The sequence below is a fragment of the Amblyomma americanum genome, chromosome 2, assembly GCF_052857255.1.
Source record: "Amblyomma americanum isolate KBUSLIRL-KWMA chromosome 2, ASM5285725v1, whole genome shotgun sequence".
In the NCBI taxonomy this organism is placed as follows: domain Eukaryota; kingdom Metazoa; phylum Arthropoda; class Arachnida; order Ixodida; family Ixodidae; genus Amblyomma; species Amblyomma americanum.
Window position 1 is genome coordinate 17217563 of NC_135498.1, and position 8300 is coordinate 17225862.

Consider the following 8300-nt stretch of genomic DNA (forward strand, 5'->3'; position numbering starts at 1 on the left):
ATTGTTTGGTCCAGTGAATTTCGTGGCTATACGCCTTGCCATTTCGCCTAATTACGAAGCGTACCGGAATAAATGAGCATTTGTAACCAACATAAATGTTTTCGAAAGAGCACCATGGCGGTGTGTCTTAGAAAGAAAAACAAATTTAACGCGCACTGACATCGCACAGCACACGGGCGCCTTAGCGTTTTTCCTCCATGAAAACGCAGCCGCCGCGGTTCGAACCCGACCGCGGCGGCTGCGTTTTTATGGAGTCAAAACGCTAAGGCGCCCGTGTGCTGTGCGATGTCAGTGCACGTTAAAGATCCCCAGGTGGTCGAAATTAGAGAGCTTTAGTTTCACGTACGTAGAGCTCTTACGGGTGACCAGTGCGCATGCGCAGAATGCAAAGGGTATGCGCGAGCCTCACATACGTACGTGAGATTCGGAGTTTTACGTTGCGGTCTTAGCGTCGCTTGCGTACGTAGCGTTGACAAACATGGCGGCGCCCTACCCGCCGCTTCACAGCGATAACAGCTTCGTCTCTAATCCTTCGACGTGATCTCGTGCTCCAAACTGTTGCATTCGCCTTCGATTTGCCCATTCTTACCCTCGCATAAGGTTTCAAGCGACAAATAGCTTTTGTTTTTCAGGCAGAAGGGGGATTTTTCAGCTGTTAAGCCTGACGAAGTAGCGTTGGTCGTCATCATAGCAACGGTCTCGCTATGAATGGCTTGGCTTTCAGACTTGTCTTGGATGATTTAGGCTGCAACCAGTGTCTGTGTTTCTTAGTAGATGGCGCTAGGCGTAACGCGCAGCGTGCTTCGCGTACGTGTAAATATAAGGGTTTCAAACGACCTACGTGCAGGCTACGTAGACTTCTCACGTTTGCGTACGTGAACCCTCTACGTACGTGAAACTAAAACACTCTATTATTCCGGAGCCCTCCACAACGGCACCTCCTTCTTCCCTTCTTCTTTCACTCCCTCCCTTGTCCCTTCCCTTAGGGCGCGGTTCAGGTGTCCAACGATATATGAGACAGATACTGCGCCATTTCCTTTCCCCAGAAACCAATTATTATTATTAAAATAAAATGATATAGCTAGCCAGCGGCAAGCCTCCTAATGGAAAAGGCACTGTGTCGCCGACGTCCCTCATACATATCAGGCCGCTGCTTATCCGCTGAAATCAAAATCAACTGCATGCTTATTCGGTAGCATTTTTGCCTGAACGCCACCGCACGACTGCTTAGAAATGAAAGCCGCTAACACTCCAATGTGAAACTGCTTATTTATTTATTTATTTATTTATTTATTTATTTATTTATTTATTTATTTATTTATTTACGTCCTCTTTTATTTCTTTGTTCGTTTTTGTTTCTCTTCTCTCCTTTGCTGTTGATTTTTTCCGATCTCCGGCCTACGCTTACAGGTACCCATATGCTTCCCGTTATTACTTACGAAAGCACCGCCTTATTACTTACGAAATGAGTATACAGTCACGAATAAAACTGCAGCCATTCGTGTATCGAGCAGTCCTTTTCGAGTGCTTCTCAAATTTAAAGCGAAAGAAGTAAAAATGCAATCGCAGAGTCGCGAGTAACAACAAGCGGATCAAAAGCGCTTTCGTCCGAAGCAACGAGCAGGCGCCGCACACCATACTACTTCCAGGGAACCGCGATAAACTTATAATAATTCGCTGAACGGGGACAGGTGATTCTTTTTTTTCATTATTTGCACGGCTCCAACTAATTAAACTTCAATTAGTCGCCGGAGGCCTGCATGAAATTAGAGCCGATCGAATGTGAAACGCGACAAGGAACGCGACAAGGAACACAGTCGTAGAGAGAGGGAAGCGTTAGGGCAGCAGGCTGAGAGAGAGAGAGAGAAAAAAAAAAAAGACAGTGTGACGCAAACCAGACCTTCACCAGCAGAAGAGAACTTGCAAAGACATTCATCACAAGTGTTTTATTTTTTCGTTTTGTTTGTGTCGTAGCCATTTTTTTGTGTACATTACGGCCGCGGAGAATATGACAGAGGGAAAGAAGCATAAATGAAAATGAAGGCATGTAGCGGGAGAGCACGGATTGCGTCGCCTCGAAATGACGTGCTTGGTTCGGAGGGCCATAGCACGCTTGCCACGCCGGGTGTCGCGACCGGCCGACACGCCGATGTGGCTAATGAGATTCCCTTCTACTCCCGAGGGACGTGCCCTCCCTTCCCTACCCTGCCTTTCCTCCTCTCTTGTTTTCTAGCACCAATTTCGCAGAGGCGCTCTATTTCCCTGGGTGCTTGTCACTTCGACGCTTCTACTACACGATGGTGTACAGGGCAATCAGCGAATGTTCCTACGGGGACGCATTCCGAAACTTGGACATCGGCACCACGTGCGATAGAAACAACTGGATCACGCATTTGGTGCATTCTGGCGGACACATTTTCAGCAAGAGCGAAGAAGGGGCTACATCATGCACTGCTTCGCCCACGTGCCGACCGTTTTACCAAGAGGCACATTCGCGAGTGCGAGAAATTAACTACACGGTACCGATGAGATGGCTAGGCGCTGGTTCTATTTCAGCGCTTTATAGTATAGTAAAGGAAGCTACGCAACACGTCATAATGGTATGAAACCGTTTTATTAAGGTTATTCCACGATATGCAGACATAACCTAGGTTTACCAATAGTGTGCCATTTAAAAAAAAAATTCTTTAGACAGTCTACGGACTGTTCATAAAGTTCTGTCTATAAACTCTGTGGACTCTCTCTATATAGACAAATCCTAGTGAACAGTCTATAGGCAATAAAAATCATATAAAGAGTCTAGAGACAATCTATAGATTTATGATCATACACTTTTAGTAGAGTTTTGTATACAGACTGTCTGTAGACTATGAATGGTCAAAAATAAATATCTATAGGAAGACAATAGTCTATAAGAAGTCTATAGATTGTCTATTGACCATTTTTGCAAGGGTGCTTGAAGGAGGCGTCAAAAAAGGCCTGAGCATGGAAGCTAAGCTGATCACCATTAAACTGTGCAGCACAGTAATGCTGCAGCCAAAATCACAACACTGTTTAAATGTATTTCATCCGTGAGTGCTCCCACAGACAGTTACCTCGTAGTACCGGTACGGAAGGCGAGAATTGATGTACGCGACCGAGTGCATTGTGGCCACAGTTTGGGCAGTTACTACAAGAGCCACTTCGCAGTGAAGAACGATCTTGTTATATATTGCTTGGGTGGCTCGTAGTGGTAAGGCCTAGCTGCGCAAGGCATCACAAGGAAACAGAGGAGAGACAATGACACAAGCCGGGCGACGAAGTGTTTCAGGTCGAGACGTGACTACTATCTGCAATCTCCTAACTGGCGACTTACGACGCCGTAAACAAGCGTCCACGAGCAGCCTCTTTACTCGCGATCTTCGAAGTAGCGGAGCATCAAAACCAATAAAGTTATGCTTCCCGTCCTTGGGGAGGCCTGAAAGACCTTCAGAGCGTAGTAGTCGACCACAAACGCTCGACGCATCCGCGGGCTTAGCTATTTCTTGTGATTAAATTTCTAGGCGTGGACTTCACAAGGGCCGCGAAAAAGGGGACTCAGGACACGCGCCGTTCTTAGAACTGGTTTATTGGAAAGGACCCCGTTGCTTAAGCATGAAATAACAACACAGCAAAAGTATAAATAATCAATTAAAGTTCTAAAAGGAAATAAAACCAAAATCAGCTGGAACGATGCGTGCCCTGTGTCCTCTGTGCTTGAAAAGTTGGCGCCTACAAATTTCTTCATGAACAGCTTCCAACTAGCCTAGCTTTCTATTCGGCTGTTCCTGCTTTGCGTTGTTCCGTATCGTATTGTATTACATGTGTCTTAGTCATTGTGTTGTGTTTTGTTCTGTTGTGTTGTGTTGCGCTGTGTTGTGTTGTGTTTGTTGTGTTTGTGTTGCAGACTACACGTTCTTGCCTTAAATGTCTTCCTTAAGAGTAAGAGAACCTTTGTATATGTTTTTCGTAATTTTTGAGAGATAACGATCAAGACAAGGTAACAATTGTTCCTTTTTATTTTACTCAGTGCAGGGCAAAATAATGCAGCCTTAGTTAATTACATGTTAACCTCAAAATTTAAATCGATTTACACCGACTTATATACAGTAAATTCCTTCCGAGGTTTAAAGCGTAATAAGTTGTTGAGAATTTGAGGCAGTTGTACACTGAAGTACTACTCACTATCTGAAAAGCCCCCAGTTGTCACGAATGGCCAATAATTTTGATTTTCGTCTGCGTTCCGTCAGCTAAGAAATGCTTACCAGTGAGTATTGAAATCCCTGATACGTGGACCTGGGCCATGCACGCCGCGTAGAATACACATCACCCACTTTGGTGATTTAGGCTGGCCTCTTCAGATACCGCTCCCGATGACGTAATAGTTCTTTTTTACTATTACTATTTGCTATAGGGGCAACCTTCATTCACATTGCGCCACTATTTACCTCATTTTATTTCCCCTCCATCTCTGAGCAGGAGAGGTTCCTGGACCATGAATGGACACCGAAAGTGCCCGTCCACCAATGGAATATATAGTGTTTAAATGTTATATGCAGTACACGCTGCATGCTCATATAAAGATTCCGAACATATCTAGAAGGCTTTTATTTTTCATGTAATTATGTATATCGAACATTGTCGTAATCACAGACACAATTATTCAACACCGCACCAACCCAGCAAATTTCGCCGCTCTTCTATACCGTGCACTCGTAGCATGCGGCATAGCGCCACGATTTTTTTTTAACTCGTGATGGCTAGTGTTAACATTCTTTATAAAAAGGCACTCCACTCTACTGTAAAAGCTCGAGTTACTCCACTGCTCTTTACCCGTGATATTCGGTAATAAGCTCTATCCTGTTCCGGCTTAAGGAAAGTGAGCGCTGATGCCAACATAAAGGGGTAATTAACAACTGAGCGCAAGAGCTTTGACGGTAATCCCTCCGCACAAATTAAACGAAAGTAGGGTTGCACATCAGGCAAAAACGAGTCCACAACTTCTGCCTTGATATCGTGCCACGGCTTGAGGAAGTCGAAGAAAGAAGCAAAAGACAATGGTCCTGGTTTTCTTTTCGTGCAACGCTCATTTTACAAGGAGGCAGCGGTATACAGTTGAGAAGCACGCTTGGAGACTTGCTCGAGACCCAGGATGCCGTGGCATGAATACTTGACACTGTAGTCGTTGGGTGCGGCGGCGGAGCGCGCATGCTATTCAGGGGCGACGATAGCATCGCCTCCATTCCTACGAAAAAGCCCCCCCCCCCCCTTCCCAACTCTCTCGGTGTCGAGGATTGAGAGCACGCAATCACGCTCATGGGCGGGTCTCCAGCAAACTCTTACCGGAAGGAGGGTAAGGGTACAGCGTCTGCTGCGCAGGGATTTACTTTTATTTGCGTCAGGTGAGGCGCTCCTCAACAATCCCAAGATTCCCTGAGCGATGACGTAGGCTTAAGTAATTGCGACGCTAGGATTTCACTGGTGGAGTGAAAAAAAAAAAAAACCCTTACGGACTACCCCAATCGTGTGCGCTGCAGGGAGCCCAGTAATGATTTGTCCTGAATATTCTTTTACTCAGAAAATTTAGACTGAGGTTTATCGCGCAGATAAGAGCAGTGCTGGAAATTCGAAAACCTCTTTTTACATTAATATCAATCATCGAACTTCGACGCGAGTACCTGTGTAGCAGCAAACGCATCTTGCCGATGCCCATTCTTCCGTTCAAAGTTTTGGATATGTCACAGTTCATCTAGGCACTCTCCTCAATGAATCTCATCTTAAATTTCTTCGAAAAACACAGCAGTAAAACATCGCACACGTCGTAATCGAACGCGAGAAACGGGTATAAAGAGCGGGGGAAGAAACGTCGTAAATAGAGTGTCAGGTCCGGTGTCATGAAGCGAGGATAGACACGATGCCCTTAACCATAGCTTGCTGGCATGTGCGAAACTGAGTCTGTTGAGCCATCCCGTCTGCTAAATCATCCCGTAGTTAGTGCACCCCTCGGCTATTTCTTTCCCGGTTACACACGTACGCCCGCAAGCAGGCACATACCCGCGTGTGTGTGCACATCTGTGATGACTGAATAAACCGTTACTGCGCTTACAACAAAGGCAAAGACTGAACACGCAAGGAACAGGACAAGCGCAGACTCGCAACTACTTTTATTGCAAAGAGCACAGGGAATATATACACACAGAAACAAAGACCACAAAAACAAAGGCACCTGCGCGAATAGCTAGTATGTCAAATGACACAGACATTAATAATTTCATGTGTTGTCCACATATGTCACTTCACATTCTGTAAGTCGAACAGATGCCTGGCTGATGCTCTGTTGCACATATGTGGTCCACAGTGTAGGTCGTGTAGACTATGCGTAGTGCTTACAAAGTGTTAGAGACGGGTATTTACATGTCTGTCTCACGTTAAAAACTTGAGAACGACCTCAGTCGCGCACCAGCCATCTGTGAGTTCCGTTCTAGCGCCTAAGAGAGTTTCTTCAAAGAGGAGGTGGCAATCCGTCCGTCTTACAGTAGATTGCGGCAGTGGTAGCCGAGAGGTCGCACACCCGTCATTTGTGGCTGCGGTTTTCCATCTCTGCCTACACAGTGATGGAATAATTAAACGCTGCAAGGATAAGTAACAACTGGGTGATTTTTCTTATATCTTCGTCATATCAGCACGTTTAGATGAAGAAATTATTTTTATTTATTCTTTTTATGATTATTTTTCCGTCCTGCATCCTCGACTGACTCTCCGACTCCTCAGAAATGGACAAATAAACAAAAGAAAGCAGTCTATATGTGCGTCTTCATTAGACGGTCTCACTGCCGAGCCTCTGCTCAGAGCAACCACGCAGCATCACTCGCTCAAACACTCCATCCTACGCCCAGACCCGGAAGCTCTTCCGGGAAAGTTCGGCAAAGTGGGATGCTAACGCTGCGTCTACTTTGCAAGGTATGCGTGCTCCGATCTTCGCAGAACGAACCCTGCGCTCGAGCTAAGCCTTCCACGAGCGCTGAAGCGGCTTAGGTAAGCTCCGCCCCCAGGCTCGATCTACGCACTTAAGCAGCTGCATCGGCGGAACTCACTTTCCCAGACGCGAGCTCCAATCGCAGGTATACTGTATACTTACTCCGTGTAGTGGGTCTGAGCATCGACCTTACGTCTGGCCTTCGCCCGTGCCCAGCCGTCACCGTTCGCGTGTGTGTTTGATAAAGGGACATGCGTATGCACACGGAAGCTTGTCTTCTGCAGCGTTTCATCTTGGACGTGGTGCCGTGCGTCTTTTCCTTCATGGGAAGTTGGAACATTTGAAAGAGGCATTTCTGTAAACCCTATAGCATTTCGCAAGCTTCGCTAGGTTGCCTGTTGACACCGGGCGGCTGGAAAAGAGGATGTATTTTTAATCACGCGAACCCCGTGTGGCCGACGCTCTGCCAACTTTTTCTCAGGGCGCACTGGAGTGGCAAAATATCGGTCAACAACTTGATGCAATTAAGGATGCACCTTTCGTGTGCTCAACGACGAGCGACTATAAAGTATGCGAGATGAGACAACTGTGTGCAAATTGTGGAGTGCGACCTTTCCTTCGCTTATGCGTTCCACAAACTAAGGTGTACGCTCTGACACAGATATGCAGCAACCGTTAAAATCCTTAAGGCTTCTGGAGCTGAGCGCTGGTCTTTTCATTGGCAACAGCTAAATTACTGCTTGTTCTGTTGCTGGTCATCTTTGCGTGTTGTGCGCAAAATTCTAAATCGTGCCGGTGTTGTTTTACTCTAAAAACAAATACGTATCGACGAGCGGCAACATATCCGCTTCCCTCCTCGCATGCGCATTGGCACTTCACCATATATCTCCTCTTTAGAAAGCAGGGCTTAGAGAGACTCCTAAATGCGAGTCTATAGCTGTCGCTTGTACTCTATTCCGTTTCTTGCCAGTGAAAGCAAAGTCTGCAGGAACGTTCTTCCAGAAATGTGCGCTTAGTTTTTGAGAGCGCAATCACCCCAAACTCCGTCGAACTCGCGAGCCCCTCTGCGATCGCAGTTAAATCTCCTACAGGATGGTTGCGAGGACCTTTCGGCTGGCGGCGTTCAATTTTCCGATCGAATGCGCCCCGCGGGACTGTGACGCACGAATGCCGCCTCTGCAGCCGATAACAATAAGTCGACTGCCACATTGATCCCACTACGTATACCGCGTATCCCGAAAGCGTCTCTCGGGCGCTAGTTGTATGACCCTTCCAACCACCCGCCCTGGGCGGAAAGACGGTATCG